The 16,837-nt window shown below is 47.1% G+C and overlaps 1 protein-coding gene across 1 annotated transcript in view; it reads left to right on the top strand.

The window, feature by feature from the left end:
- dlgap2a (discs, large homolog-associated protein 2a) overlaps window positions 1-16,837 on the top strand; it is a gene marked incomplete at its 3' end in the record, with an annotated part of 155,551 nt that overhangs the window by 860 nt on the left and 137,854 nt on the right. The window lies entirely within an intron of this gene.

Genomic DNA, 16,837 nt, shown 5'->3' with positions numbered 1-16,837 from the left:
CCAGAAGGTACTGGGTAGGTAGGGGAGAACATGCAAACTCCACACAGAAAGGCTCCTATTTGGGAGATAACCCGCCGGAGCACGGTGCCAACAGCGCCCCAGGCGGGAATTGAACCAAGGACCTTCTTGCTGTGAGGCAGCAGTGCAATGCACTGCCTAACCTATGTAAATGACTCAAGAGCATGAGCCTTTCGATAGTCAAATAAAGAAGTGCAGATTCTGCATGTCTTAAGCCTTAGTGTGTCCCAAGTAAGTAATGCCATGGGCACACTACACGACCTCTAAAGCTGTCAGATCTATGTCCTGTTCACACTACACCACTTTCTTGTCTTGTGATCGGGAATCTTTCAGTCTCGTGGTTTGCACACTACATGACTGATTGGCGACAGGAGGTCACACATTACGAGATCTTTCACCAGGAGGATTCCCCGACGAGTCTGCCGGGTCTCCAAACTGCGTATTGTCACGAAAAACGCACGCGAGAATTGACACCGGAAATGACGCAAGACCAAGCGCGGGACAGGATTATTTATTTTTTTATTATATTCTTAATCACTGTTAAAAAATGAATAAAAGCAGAATTTAAATAAGAAATATATTAAAATCCTAGAGAAGAAAAGTAAAATAGGTATGTTGTGTGTTTCTGGCTGCTGCTCCATGCACTCCCGTTTCTCCTTCTCGACCCCCGTCACCCCATCTCTGCTCTCGTTGGCTGTAGCCCGACTCTAGCCCGACTCGACCAGATATTAAACCTGCTTGATACCTCGCCGGCGTCTGTGAGCCATTGGCGAGCGCTCGGCGAGCAGTCGGATCACGTGGTGAGCTTTTCACACCACACGCCCGTCGTTCACAGGAGTGCGCTATGATTTTCCTCCGATCTAGGGTTTCGCTCTGCGATCTCCAAAGACCTGTCGGCGAGTTGAAAATCAGGCCAGTATCACGTGGCCTGAACACGGCATAAGGGGTCTTCAAATTCTGACAGACACATGCTATCTCTGTGTCACCTTGTGTGCTTGAAAGTTACAAAGCCAGACTATGCGGCGAACAATCGTGTACATTGAAAAGTTAAATTAGTGCTTACGCACCCAACCGTCAAAGCGTCTGCAAGTATCTTTAAAAAATAGACTAAATACACACAAGGGCGTCTTGGAATGCATTTTAATCGCTATGGTCAAGGTACTTGAACTGTATGGATATAGAGAACCCGAGGGTGCAGCCCTGCGCTTGTCCCAGGCAAATGAAGTAACTACTGGTCTGGTCAGTGATAGAGGAGATGCGTCATTACCCTTAAATCACACGGTTTGTGTTATGTTTGTGTGTATGTGTGTATGTGCAATGTGTATTTGTGTGCGCACGTGGGTGGGTATGCACTTGTGAATAAAGCAATTCATCTCGAGGTGGCGGCCGCCTCAGCTCCACCGCATTTGCTTGAGAAAGTACAACAACAAGAAGTTGGGGCTCCGAGAAACGCCAGTATTTTACTCTGATAGATGGTGTTGTCAGGAAGACACAGAGTAAGTGTCTATTCAATACTCCAGCGCCAGTATATCAGCATCCCTGCTGGGTATATACACTGATCAGCCACAACATTAAAACCACCGACAGGTGAAGTGAATAACATTGCTCATCTCGTTCCAATGGCACCTGTCAAGAGGTGGGATGTATTAGGCAGCAAGTGAACAGTCAGTTCTTGAAGCTGATTTGTTGGAAGCAGGAAAAATGGATCTGAGCGACTTAAACAAGGCCCAATTTGTGATGACTAGATGACTGGGTCGGAGCATCTCCAAAACGACAGGTCTTGCGGGGTGTTCCCGGGATGCAGTGGTTAGTACCTACCAAAACTTGGTGAACCAGCAAAACCAACAAATTGCTGAAAAGGTTAATGCTGCTATGATAGAAAGGTTTCATAACACACAGTGCATCACAGCTTGCTGCGTATGGGGCTGTGTAGCCACAGACCGGTCAGAGTGTCCATGCTGACCCCTTTTCACCGCCGAAAGCAGCTACAATGGGCACGTGAGTGTCAGAACTGGAGCATGGAGCAATGGAAGGAGGCGGCCTGGTCTGATGAATCACTTTTTCTTTTACTTTACGTGGATGGCCGAGTACGTATGCGTCGTTTACCTGGGGAGGAGAAGCCACCACGATGCTGGATATCTATATATACTGTATATATATAGTACTGTGCAAAAATTGTAGGCACGAGGATGCTTTCAAAAATAATTCCATGAACAGTTTTACAGACAAAGTGCAGTAAACAGAAAAAACCTTCGTCGAATCAATATTTGGTGCGACCACCCCTTAATAACGCGCACCACCACGCACGCACCACCCTCTAAAACAGCACCAATTCCCTAAGGTATAACACACGTTTTTTTAAGGTGCTTGGTAGGTCGATTGTTCCAAGCACCTTGGAGAACTTGCCACTGTTCACAGGTGTCAGCTGCTTGTGTCTCTTCATGGAATCGCAGACTGACTGGATGATGTTGACATCAGGGCTCTGTGGAGGCCATAGCATCTGTTGCAGGACTCCTTGTCCTTGTTCTTCTCTTCGCTGAAGATGGTTCTTATTGACTCTATCTGTGTGTTTGGCATCATTGTCAAGCTGCAGACACATTGACACTCTAATACAGAAGAAAATAAAAAAACCGTCAAAGACAAATGTTGGTGTGAAACATCTAAAGTGCCTAAACTTTTAAACAGTACTGTAGAGTAGAACAACCCATGTCTATTGATCCTATTCAAGCGGGCGAGTCAGTTTGGTGCCCTCCAAACGGCTTCTGAATACGTAATACCTACCTTGGCATCCTGTTTCCATGACAACGGCGCAGGCCGGTGGCTGGTTACATTTCAGATTGTGTTGTGATTTGTTTTGTAAATCACCATAACTTCCGAGTCTGACTGATTGGAGGATGCGGCGCGTACAGATTTGCATATGCAAAACAGGTGTCCTAGATTAACAGCCGTGTCAGACAAGGAAGCTCGTAAGTGAGGAGGTGGCCTGTTTCGACCCAGAAGATCAGGCGGAATGGATAGCAGAGGGCAGGAACATGGAAGCTCGGGCTGCGGAAAGTCTGAAGGAGATCAAATTAAAGGGCCACAGTATCTGGAATATGATGAAGAAGAAGTGAAATTAGAATGGACTCGGCAGGAAAAAAAAAAGATTTGAATCTCATTTACAATATGAGGACCTTGCCTCATTTTTGCCGTGTGCTTGCTGTGTGCGTGTGTGTGTGTTTGTGTGTGTGTGTGTTTGTGTGTGTGTGTGTTTGTGTGTGTGTGTGTGTGTGTGTGTGTGTGTGTGTGTATGTGTGTGTGTGTGTTCAAATGCGGTTACTTTGCTTCATTGAGTGACAAGCGCCCTCTTCTGGATACTTTCCCCAACACCTTCCTCACTTTCTCTCACGGCCTAGTTTGCCACTTCTCATTTGGTCACCATTTAAAAAGCATCTCATTTGATCGTCTTTCTTTTGTCCTCTTTCCTGTTGGTTGCCCTGTAAAAATGCAATATTTTCATCAATCTTTTCAACTAATATTGACGTTCTGCTTCTTTGAACTATCAGGGTATGGTAGTGATTTTTCCTTTTCCCAGTTTCTGGTGATGCATTTGGGGGATCAGGAATGTTTCAGATGAAGCCGTGTAGTCTTTGGTATTGCTACGCCACTGTTGCCATGGCCACCAAAGTCAGCGCAGAGATGCTTGTCGCAGACTGTTGCATCAGGGGAGCAAAACGTTGCCCTGTTCTTCTCATCGCTGTACCTTTTTCGTTGGACACTTGTGTTTTTCCATTCACGCTGTTAGATTGTTATTGATTTTGGCTCTCCCTCACCTCCCTCCGCTGGGGCGAGCAGGCCGCGGGCAGTTACGCACGCGCACACAGCAAACAAACACATGCACGCAAACACACACTCACACCTACCCTTTTGCAAAACGTCCACTATTAACTAGGGCAGGGTGTTGGTCAGGATCTCATGATTCGATTTTGATTTCCATACAAAGGTTCCCGACGAGATTCTATATTGATATATTGAGACATGTTACTATTATTTATTATTATGAAGAAGTTAGTGAAGTGAACTTCCTGTGCCATAGAGGAGACGACCTGAAAAGTGGCCAACACCGTTGTAGGACTTTGGCAAGTGAAACCAGAGTCCCCTGCATGGAACGGAGCAGCGCATGGAAGAGGGAATAACGAACGTCAACTCGAAACCCGAGACCTCAGAAGAGATTTTGCAGGTTTTCAGGTTTTGATTCGACACCTGAGCTCTTATCCCACGCTACGCTGTCTTTTTGTGCGGTTTAGCCGCAGCCGTAATGAGCCCTGTGACGGATGCGGGAGTCAGGGAACGCGACAGAGGAGCAATATCTGGAGCGCTGCTCTGCGGCTCTATTAATATAGACATCTCCTCGATATTCCTCCCGCGTGAGTTCCCTCTCAGCATCTAAATTACATTTCCACCACGACCCAAACTAAGGCCGTACGTACGCATTAGAAGCATTTTGAACCAGCGGAGTGCAATACCCCGCCCCCCTCCTCATGTTTGTTCAGGCAGCCTCGAAACTTTTTGATTCGTTTTTAATCGTGTGCACCGATCCCACGGGCCGAGAGGCACATATGACAACCCGCTGCCTTGGTGCCATGTCTAATGTTCCCGTCTTTTTTCTTCTTCTTCTTCTTCTTCTCCTTCTTCTCCTCCGCCGCGCTCAGCCTCCCGGCAGAGCTGCAGCCTGTGTCTATCTTTGTACACGTCGTCCCGCTGCGAACCCCATTGATATGAGGGTGAATCAGCAGCTGCTCTATTAGTGTGTGTAATTAACAGGCTTGGAGCGGCCTGCCTTTGTGCAGCCCCCAGCGTCTACCTTATCAAGCACGCACACACACACACACAAACTCTTGAACTTGAACTTGAACACACACACACACACACACGCACACACACGCACGCACGCACGCACGCACACACACACACACTCCTACCTTCCACACCCTTTTGCAACATGTGCACTGTTAACTAGGACTGAGTGTTTCCGATTTCGATATAAATGGTCACGACACGATTCGATATTGATATATTGAGATTTTATACATTGTATTATTATTTATTATTACTTTATTATAATGCCCTTTCCATTTCTTTAATTTGCGTTTCATTTTAGGTTTATTTTTCTAATTTTATTTTAACTCATCTTTAATAATTTGTCATTAGGTTTATTTTACATGACCAAATTTTTTTCTCATTTTAGGTTCAGCTTTCTGGTTCTTTGTCAGGTTTATTTAATTAGTAACTGTATATTTATAATAATAATAATAATAATAATAATAATAATAATAATAATAATAATTATTATAATTATTATATTTTTGGGTAACTTATATTTTTATTATTTTAAATTTTTAAATGTTTTTATTTTCATTTTTCTATCTATCTATCTATCTATCTATCTATCTATCTATCTATCTATCTATCTATCTATCTATCTGTCTGTCTGTCTGTCTGTCTGTCTGTCTGTCTGTCTGTCTGTCTGTCTGTCTGTCTGTCTGTCTGTCTGTGATGAGACTTGATGTCCCAATTCTTCTTAAGATTCTTTACATGAAATTCTCAGTTCAACTGCAAATGAAAACAAACAGTTGACGTCCTCCATACATTTGAAGCTGTGAAAATGCCTGTTGAAAATGTGTTCTTTGAGTGACATTTTGTTGGATAATGCTGGAATGAAGCTAAGGAGCTAGCCAGGAAGGACGAACCTCGACCCGTAAGAACGAGGCGTTGGGCACAATCGCATCGTGGCACTCTGAGTCAAAATCGAATTGTGAGGTGGCTAGAGTTTCCCCACCTCTAATAAACACACCGGGTGCACATGTTCACAATCTGTATACAGACACACACAGACACACACACGCACACACACACACACACACACACACACACACACCTTCAGTATTGGGCTGTAGCAAAGCGTGACGTCCTGTGAGGGCCTGTCTTCCTGCGATAGCTCTCAGAGGCACCGCTGCCAGCTCCGTATTCTCCCTCCCCTCCCCTCTCGAAAAGAGAGACAGAAAGGGGAATTTATCACAGGTACAGCGCGAGAGTATGAAGGATGGGCCGCGCGAGCGAGGGACAAGAAAAGTTGCGAGAGCGCGAGAAAGAAAGAGAGGCGGAGAAGGATAGCACAAGAGGGACCCCAGCGATACGAGAGGGAGCGAAATGAGACGGAGGACGGAGAGAGTGCGGGAAAAACTGACGGAGGGAGGGAGTGACCTCAGGGGAAAGGAGGAGCGACGGGAGGTGTGCGGGGGAGTCGGCGGAGTGCGAGAGGGAGGAACGCGTCCGAGGCCGTCGGCGTCGCTCCTCTCGGGCTGAGGCCGGACTGAAGCTGAACTTGCTAATGAGTTCTATCTCTGCCCCGCAGCCATTTTATTTTATTCCTTTTTTTTTTGTTTCACTTTTCCATTTAGAATTTATCTTCCCCCGCTTCAACGCACGCACACACACACACACACATGCGTGCACACACACACACACACACACACACACACATACCCCTCACCTCACCCAGCAGCTCGGTGAAACAATGCCCAATTCGCTTGTCAACAACAACAACAACAACAACTAGGGGTGGGGAGATAAAAGCGATACAGCGTAGTATCGCAATATTTCCCCCTCAAGATATTGTATCCATACTCTGACGCTAATAATCAACGCTAATTTTTCTATTTTTTCAGTATATCTCATGCCCCATTTTGGGGCATGAGATATACTGTACAGGCCATATCCACACTTAATGCGGATACATTTAAAAAAGCTGTTTTCGTGTCAAAAACATTCTCGGCCCACGTTCGCAGTGTCACAGCGATTTCAAAGAGTCGCCCGTCCACCCCGTAACGCCGAAGGGGTGGACGCGTTCGCCATCGTTACGCAGTTAACATCGTTTAACAACGTCATTCATGATTCGCAACGTCAATGTCCAAATCACGGGACAAACGGAGAAAATGTGACGACAAACCTACCAACCAGCAACACTTTAACAATCCCCGCAAGGTCAGTTCAGGTGTTACACCAAAACAGCGCTCGTCATAAGATGAATAGAAACAAATCAATCACATCCATCGGGGCAGACGCATCACCGTGTGGTCGGGATTCCTAAATTTGGAGAGGCTTTTTTCAGCTTTTAATGGAGACGCCGCAAACTAATTTCATTCCTTGCAAACATGCGATGAGACCAAACAGCACTCACTTCTCAAGAAACAAAAAAAGATGCGTTTCAAACGTTTCACGCAGGACGGGGCCAATGTCCACTGATGTAACTGTAGCTCCTTTTTTTTGGACCTTTAAAATGTTGGAGTCAAAATTATTCACAAATATGTTTTTTTGTGTACATGCGGGGTAACCAGTTACTTGACATTAGATTTTCCTTTTAGATTGTGTGTGCGTGCGTGTGTGCGTGCGTGTGTGTGCGTGTGTGTGTGTGTGCGTGCGTGTGTGTGTGTGTGTGTGTGTGTGTGTGTGTGGGCATGCACTCTGTCTAATGATATATATTCCTACAGCACATATTTTAAACAAAAAGTTGAGAGAGCAGTGGAGGCTGCCTTTGCCTCCCTCGCTGCTGGGGTGAAATATAACGAGAGAGAGAGAGAGAGAGAGAGAGAGAGAGAGAGAGAGAGAGAGAGAGAGAGAGAGAGAGAGAGAGAGAGAGAGAGAGAGAGAGAGAGAGAGAGAGAGAGAGAGAGAGAGAGAGAGAGAGAGAGAGAGAGAGAGAGAGAGAGAGAGAGACGGGAATTGATTGATGAAAATTGAAGCAAGACAGACAAAGTATGATGGAGTCTGAGGAACGAGATATGTGTGTATGAGGAGGGAGCAAGTGAGTGACTGGGTTGGTGAGAGAGTGAGTGAGTGAGTGAGTGGGTGAGTGAGCTACCACTGGTGAGCTACTCCTGGTAGCTCAGGAGGTAGAGCTAGTAATCTAAAGGTTGCTGGTTCGATCCCAGGCTCCTCCTGCTAGCATGCTGTAGTGTCCTTGAGCAAGACACTTAACCTCTCATTGCTCCTGATGGCTGCGTCCGTCGGCGTTTGAATAATTGTAAGTCGCTTTGGATAAAAGCGTCTGCTAAATGTAATGAGTGAGTGAGTAACTGGGTGAGTGAGTGACGGCGTGACTGAGTGAGTTTGAATGTACAGTAGTACTAAGGAGACTGGGGGTTCAGATGCACTGGTCACATATTAAAAACATCTGTCTCGGATGGAATTGGGGTTAGAGTGTGAGAGAGGAGTGTGAAAGCTCATTTTTTCCTGAAGTGTGTTGAGGGGGCTCTCTCTCTCTCTCGCTCGCTCTCTCTCTCTCTCTCTCTCTCACCTTGACCTGTACGATGCAGTATGCCTCTACGTAAGCAGTCACTAATCCAAGCTTCACTCAAACGCGGAGCGGAGATTTTTGACTTGACCGGCAACTTTAAATTTTCCTCTTGTGTCTTCCTTCCTGACGTTTCTGTTCCGGCACCCCCCCCCCCCACCCCCCGGTAGACCATTAAGGGTGAGTGTTCCATCTCGCTTTCTGCCAGCGCAGCAAATTATACCAAAGTGTCACCATTCATTTCAATCGTCATTGCCAGAGCCAAGGCTGCACCGGGATAGATGGAGGTTTCATTCAGCCGTCTGGGACCTCTCCGACACCTGACAGACAGGTCTAAGTGAGCTCCACCTGTTATACCGCTCCGCTACGCGTCTTTGTTACAACTGCTTTTTTTTTGGGGGGGGGGGGTTCTTCAAGTCAGATGTCTCTCACACACAAACACAAACACATAACCACACAGTAAAAGTCATCATTTGTCTTTGCTTTTGCGGTGCAAAATGTACAGGTTCACAATGGCTTTCCGTTCTCACCGAACAGAAGGGCCCTCCCCGGTGTCCTTTCTGTCTCTGAGATATTCACCGCCCTTCGCGTTTCCGATGTGTTTCTGCCATTGCTGTGACGGGCAACAGAGGGAAAAAAAATCAAGTGTTTTTAGAGGAAGTGACATTATCTGCGTCGGGGCTGTAGCCGACGGGGCCGGAGACTGGCTATCTGGGGAAGGCTAGCAGTGATTAAATTAGGCCGGATAACAGCCACCACCACCACCATCACCACCACCACAACAACAACAAAGCAGAAAATCTAATGCTGTCAGCCTGCCTCGTTACGCCTCGACCGCTGTCTCATGATCTACCGCGATATTACACACAAGCGACAACTTCGATGTCGCGGCACGGAGAGATGGGTTCAGAGAAAGGAGCAAATGAAAACGACGCTGTGAATTCTGAAAGGTCCATATGTCCACACAACGGGACTGAAGTAGTTTCACACGAGCTGGATTTTGGCTGATCCAAGAAGCATTACGGACTAGAGAAGGACGACCTGCCAACGACTATCACCTTGACGAGTCTATTGAAGTCTATTGAGTCAGATTACATTTTTTTTTTACCTCAGATAGATAGATATAGATAGATAGATAGATAGATAGATAGATGGATAGATGGATGGATAGATGAAAAGATAGATAGAAAGATGGATAGATAGATAGATGGATAGATGGATGGATAGATGGATAGGTGGATAGATGGATATATAGATAGATGGATGGATAGATGGATAGATGGATAGACAGATAGATAGATAGATGGATGGATAGCTAGATGGATGGATGGATAGATAGCTAGATAGATGGATAGATGGATGGATAGATGGATAGATGGATAGATAAATAGATAGATAGATAGATCGATAGATACTTTATTCATCCCCAAAGGGAAATTGCAAAACATTGGTGTTGGAGTTATGGAGTCATGTTGGACATCAAGGTGAGAGTTTCATGTCTATAACCAGGAGAGTGTGTTTGAGATACAGGGAGTAGATAATGTCCTATAGCTTCCCTACGAAGATACTGTATGTCACCAAGCTCCCACCCAACCTGCCTCCACCTTACATCCACCGATGGAGCGTAGTACAATGGCGTCCGTAGGAGTCAGATGGGGTCAGTGCTGTCTCACAATTATAAGGAAGCTGGAACATCAGTTGGAACAAAGTTCGGTATATGCAAAATAAAAGGGCTCTAAAATTTTTCTCTCCGGACAAAATATGGCCATCTATAGAAAATAAATTAAAGGGGGCGGAAAAAAAACAAAAAAAAAACGTAATTGAAAGTAAACAGATTCATCAAAACGTCTGTGAGCGCACACAGTTCGGCCAGTGTGCCCTGGCCATGTTCATGACTAGGCCCGATATATGATCGGACAAATAATGTCAATGCCTTCCGAAATGATGCCAGAGCTCCCCGAAAAGCCGTTGGAGTCCAAAGCAACAAAGGCTGATTCCCCCCCGGCCCAGCAGCCCCGCCCCCAGCATCACATACTGTACATTCTCAACCACGGCTGCGGGAAGGACGGGAGTTTTATCTTTCTTTCCAAAGCTTCTTTATTTGATCAATGCTGTAAATAATAAAAAAAAATGTTGTATATTACAAAAACATGCATGTCATATAGCGTGGATATTGACCGTGAAAGGCAATCATGCAACGTGCAGGACCCATATAGATCCTCCTGTGATATAATCACTCACTACAGCCGAAGCTGGGTTGGCATGAATGCCCCCATGCAGTGCTTTTGGAACCCACGCGCTTCATGTTTGTCCGCCTCGGTCTCGATGGTAAAGCATTTCCCCTGAACCCAGAAATAGGGCTCTGTTTTGACGAGACTTTACACCGTTTTAACATCGATTCAGTAAAAAAAACAAAAAACATATTTGGTTAAATCTTCCCGCGTACCATGCCCGACTCTCGAGCAGCCTCTAAAGCAGCACCGCCACCTTGAAGTTATAAGCGGGTTCTTCTTCTTTTTTTTTTTGACACATCTGCAGCTATTTTACTCCTTTAGAAGAAGGAACCATTTCGGATGACTCACACAAAGCCCGCTCTTCCGCCATCCGGCAGTGTCTCCTGCGGCTAGCCGGTCTCACCTGCGTCCGGCACGCTCCCTCTCGGCTCCCCAGGGAGACCCGCGGTGCCTGTTGAAGGAAACGCATGTTGTGCGGACTTATTCCAACTCTAGCTCTGCTTCGACGTGCTATTATTATCCGATCCCCTCCTGTGTTTTTGGGGTCGTCAGGCGTCCTTGTGTGATACACATGCATATCCCTTGCGTGGTTGCACAGAAGACGTTAATGCAAGGTGCCTGTCAATCGCCGTGGAAATCTTTCTCTCATTCACGGACACGGAAAAGCACTGACTTTAGTGCGCTGCGAATCCTCACAAAACCCACCCTCCTTCCACTTTTTCCTGATATTTGACCTTTTTTCTTTTTTTTTTCCCCCGGCCGTGTGCATCTGTGTCATATTCGGACGAATATGTATCCTTATCTAGCGCCCAGGCAGAAAGCCGCGCCGCCGCCATTGATATTGTGTATAGACAAGAATTGAATGTGTTTTTACCGCCGCCGGGGTCCAGCCAGTGATCAAGGCTGTTCCTCCGTGTCCAACATTACGGCTTCAAAAAAAACCTTTTCTGCCTGTTGCAACTCCTTTTGCTATCAGCAAGTGGGGGGAAAAACACACGCACACACACACACACACACACACACACACACACACACACACACACACACACACACACACACACACACACACACACACACACACACACGGAGTGATTTGTTGCCACCCTCATTCTCGAAAAGGGCAATTAATGTCAGAGTGCTGTCAGGATTGTCCAGAGCAATAAACTGCTTATAGCGCAGCGAGGGTTTTCAGACTTTTTCTTGATGTGTCATCTGTTACTGCGCCACGTCACCAGCAATCATTATCCCCCCCCCCCCCCCCCCCCCCCCCCTAAGAAATCGCTCCATTCGTTAAGTTAATTTTTCCTCCAATATCCGCCTTATCAATGTTCCAGGTGGCCCAGCCGCAAATGATTTTGCCCGTTCGGAGACGCGCGAGACGAATGACTCATGAGAAATCCTCAGGCATGACACAGACCAGACTCGGAATGCCGGACCTTGACAGGGGGAGGGAGGGAGGGGATGCGTGAGAACGCTGGCGTGGGGGCGATCTTGTGTGCACTCGCACGTGGGTCGTCTTTTATTAAATGCAGGCAACCACAGAAGGCTTTGGAGTCCCGTGAGGAGGGCTTTGTATCCCAGTGCTGATATTTCAACAGTGTAGACCGGTTCATAATAAGATATTGTATCATACACGTCTCTCTCGGTGCAGTAAATTAAAGTGCGGTGCAGTAAAATAAATTTGCATACGTATCATAAAAAGTCCAAATGGTACGAGCACACAATCGCGCACGCTCAACACGCCGCCACGCAGACTTCTTTTCACCTCACCGGCGACACGTTGGATCCACTCGGCGACACTCTCGCAGCCTTCCGGCCGTCGAGCCCTTCGCAGTCCGGACCCCTCTGGAAACAGCTGTAACTCCGCTGTGCCACCGGAGACCAGAATGACTCAGCAAACCCGGTTAAAGGTGAACCTCTGTACTCCTGAACTATGAGTAATAGGCCCGGTGAGTTTGCCGTTTGCCCAAATAAGGATGGTTCCAAAGTGATTTTTCTCAGCATCGAAGAAGCAGACTGAACAGGCACCAAGGGTAGCTCTGGGACCCAAAATGATTGATGGTGTATCCTAGATTCTCCGTTGCTTTACAGTATATTGTAAATATTTGGCTTCGGTCATAAATTGTTCCACCTTTTCTCTTTGTTGTGAATCATCGACCATTGTTTGTTTCCTTCTTTCTTTCCTTCACTTCAGTCAGTCAACATTATGACAGGAGCTGTAGATGATGCTGGGCTCTGTAGCTCGGTGTGGAGCTGAGCAGAGCTGGTGGAAATGCTCTGCTCTGAGCAGTATAATAAGACGTCCATCTCCATGCGCCATGTTCTCCATGCGCCATGTTCTCCATGGGCCATGTTCTCCATGCGCCATGTTCTCCATGGGCCATGTTCTCCATGCGCCATGTTCTCCATGGGCCATGTTCTCCATGCGCCATGTTCTCCATGCGCCATGTTCTCCATGCGCCATGTTCTCCATGGGCCATGTTCTCCATGCGCCATGTTCTCCATGCGCCATGTTCTCTATGCGCCATGTTCTCCATGCGCCATGTTTTCCATGCGCCATGTTCTCCATGCGCCATGTTCTCCATGCGCCATGTTGTCCATGCGCCATGTTCTCCATGCGCCATGTTCTCCATGCGCCATGTTTTCCATGCGCCATGTTCTCCATGCGCCATGTTCTCCATGCGCCATGTTCTCCATGCGCCATGTTCTCTATGCGCCATGTTCTCCATGCGCCATGTTTTCCATGCGCCATGTTCTCCATGCGCCATGTTCTCCATGCGCCATGTTCTCCATGCGCCATGTTCTCCATGCGCCTTGTTTTCCATGCAGCATATTCTCCATGCGCCTTGTTTTCCATGCGCCATGTTCTCCATGCGCCACGTTCTCCATGCGCCACGTTTTCCATGCGCCATGTTCTCCATGCGCCATGTTCTCCATGCGCCATGTTCTCCATGCGCCATGTTCTCCATGCGCCATATTCTCCATGCGCCATGTTCTCCATGCGCCATGTTCTCCATGCGCCATGTTTTCCATGCGCCATGTTCTCCATGGGCCATGTTCTCCATGCGCCATGTTCTCCATGGGCCATGTTCTCCATGCGCCATGTTCTCCATGCGCCATGTTCTCTATGCGCCATGTTCTCTATGCGCCATGTTCTCCATGGGCCATGTTCTCCATGCGGCATGTTCTCTATGCGCCATGTTCTCCATGCGCCATGTTTTCCATGCGCCATGTTTTCCATGCGCCATGTTCTCCATGAGCCATGTTCTCCATGCGCCATGTTCTCCATGCGCCTTGTTTTCCATGCGGCATATTCTCCATGCGCCTTGTTTTCCATGCGCCATGTTCTCCATGTGCCATGTTCTCCATGCGCCATGTTTTCCATGCGCCATGTTCTCCATGTGCCATGTTCTCCATGCTTCATGTTCTCCATGCGCCATGTTCTCCATGTTTCATATTCGCCATTTTTTCCCAAACCATGGAAGACATGCCTGCCGTAAATGGGTCTCTACCGGGTCCATTGCCTGTCACAAGTGTGGTTTTTGGTGGCTGGACCAAAGTGCAAGGAGAAGCGGCATGAAAGTAGGTGTAGGCTTTAACAGTTTACTATGTACGCTTGGCATGGTGGTGTATATGTAAGCCTACGGACGGCTGGAGCAGCTTGGAAATACAGACGGCTGACTAACAGCTCAACTACACGCAGGATTACCACTGAGTTAACCACAGACTATAACTGGCGTGATTATAGAAAGTCCTCTACTGCATGATAAACGACAATCATAGCGGAATGGGATGTAAGGGACAATTTTAATATATACCCTATATATATTATATAATAATCGAATGTGATATAATAATCATAGCTTTATAAAAAAAATTGTTAAAGAAAGACCAGCATATATATCCCGGTGAGTCATTGGCTGAGAACCATTCCGTCGCATGTTGAGAGTGGTGCTGCGTTTCCGCGTAGGAAGTCACGGCGTGGACATTGGCATGCGAGGTCCACCGTCCACCGCGAAGGGAGACGGTGACCTCCCCCAGAGCAGTCCCGACAAATCCCCAGAAAAATAAATTGAATCACTTTGGAACCGTCAAAGGCTGACAGCTCAACAATTACGAAAAGCGACAGACTTAGAGTTTTATCTGCATCTCAACGTTTGGAGATTGAAATTTACGCTCGTTATTTAAAAGTCTGATTGAATAAAAATAAGGGAGACTGACACTGCCGACTGTTTCCGCCTGACTGGCAGATCTGAGGTCGTATTGGATAGTAATAAAATGCTACTTGATTATATTCGATTATAGGTCTACCAGCGGGCCACCGTGAGAGGCTCAAGCACCAGGATGGAGTCATGTGAGGATGGCTTGCAGTTGCCCTCATGGGTTTATTTTTTACTCCTACCTTCCAAGGATGTCGGATGATTTGCTTTGCCTGCTTGGGGAGCATCATTTTCGCATGTACCATGGTGACGAGAGCAGGATACTCCTCGTCTCCGTTCTAAAGCGGTTCACGAAGTAAGAAATGTGACATTGATCCAAGGAATCAAAGCATATTCCAATAAAGACTGTTTCCATCAGGGGATGTGGGATTAACAGGGAATAAACCCCACGACGGACGAGAAAACAAATAGCTGAGTGCTGGTTGGTGCGAGCCGCTACTTGGTGGCACCAAGTAGCGGCAAAAGCAGACAAGTGTTTTTATAGGTTTATGAGGAAGTTTCTCAGCTGTGTCGTTATTGCTGCATAATTATAGTTATATAATCTGAGGCAAAACATCAAGGTAAAAGCAAATACTTGTCTTCATCCTGGAAAATAATCCTCGGCGACACCTCCATATGAGTCTTTCGACGCAAATTCCCAACACCAAAGTCTTTGCAGGTATTAAAAAACACGCTCGGCTCGAGAGTTACAAATCAGCTCAAGGCCGCCCGGCGTAAACTAATATTATTTTTCCCGCTGCCCACGGAGGGGAAGAGCTTGTGGAAGCAACGTTTCTCCCAGGGCAATAAAAGGCAGACAGTCATGAAGACGGATGGAGGTTATCTCCTCCATCTAGCATGTCTGATGAGGCGGACCCAGATAGGACCCTGCAGGGACCGCCGTGGGGGGGCGAGCCGAGGAATACACATACGGGGCGCTCATTAAGGCGTCTGTAATGGCGTTTCGGCTTCTCACACCTGCCCGCCTCAGTGGGATTGCGGGGGGCGGGCGGGGGCGCGGGAAGGGCGGGCAGTGGATGTTGTACTTACCTTCCATGCTGGATAACCTTCCATGCTGGATAACTGTATTACTGCTCAGCGCCTTCAACACACTTACAGAGTAGACGTAAGAGACCTAAGAGCAGATACTGCCCGTCCGTGGAAATCCCTGGAAATCCAGGCGCCGATCCATAGAAATCGAACCAAAGTCATTTGTCGGTTGTGCCCGTGTGTTTTTCCGCGGAAACATTTCTCTTCCACGTAATTGCGTTGTGAGATACGCTTACTGCCGCAGAGCTGCGCGCCGGGGCGCCCTGTTTCAAGCCGGTCACGTTCCGCTTCGCCTCAAAAAAGGTCCTTGCTGTGAGCCGGTCACGCTACGATTTGTGGTTCGTGCGCCGATGGGCCCTTTTCACCTGACATGGAGAAACCCACTGTAGAGGCCTCAGTCGCCGTTGCAGCCACCTGTCGCGACACGTCAACAGCGTCTGGCCGCTGCATGGCGCTGCTATGGGACCAGGGTACAAATGTTTAGGTGAGACAGAGGTAAGAGATGGGACGGAGGAAAAGAGAGCGGACGTGATTTTTGGCCGACATTGTAAGAAACCCTGGGTGGGTGTTTATGTGTAGGCGTGTCTCAGAGAATCTAGGAAGTAGGCGGGAAAGAAACAACAGTTATGAAGAAAGACGATACCGGTAAGAAAGGTTCGCACATGGGTTTATTTTGTGCGTTTTGGGTGTCATGACGGTAAAATCCCCGACTCATTGAAATAAGGAAATGATTTGCTTATTCTTACCCTGTTTGTCATTTATTTCATCCCTCTAAATATTCTTCACTTTTATTATTCTGCTCTGTAAATGCATTTTTTTTTGCTTGCTTGGCTTTTATTGTCACTATCTGACGTCCTTCTTTTAACGTAAGGCACTTTGAGTTACACGCCGTGTATGAAAGTTATTATTATGTTATTATTAGGGGTCCAGCCCAGCTCAACGTTTTTTTTTTTACTCTTAATCTTGACCCCAACGCGCAGGCATGGTTGGGGTCTCGTTAGAAC

Source organism: Zeus faber, assembly GCF_960531495.2.
Source record: "Zeus faber genome assembly, chromosome: 13".
Classification (NCBI taxonomy): domain Eukaryota; kingdom Metazoa; phylum Chordata; class Actinopteri; order Zeiformes; family Zeidae; genus Zeus; species Zeus faber.
The sequence above is the reverse complement of the archived record's forward strand: the minus strand, read 5'-3'. Positions and strand labels throughout refer to the sequence as shown.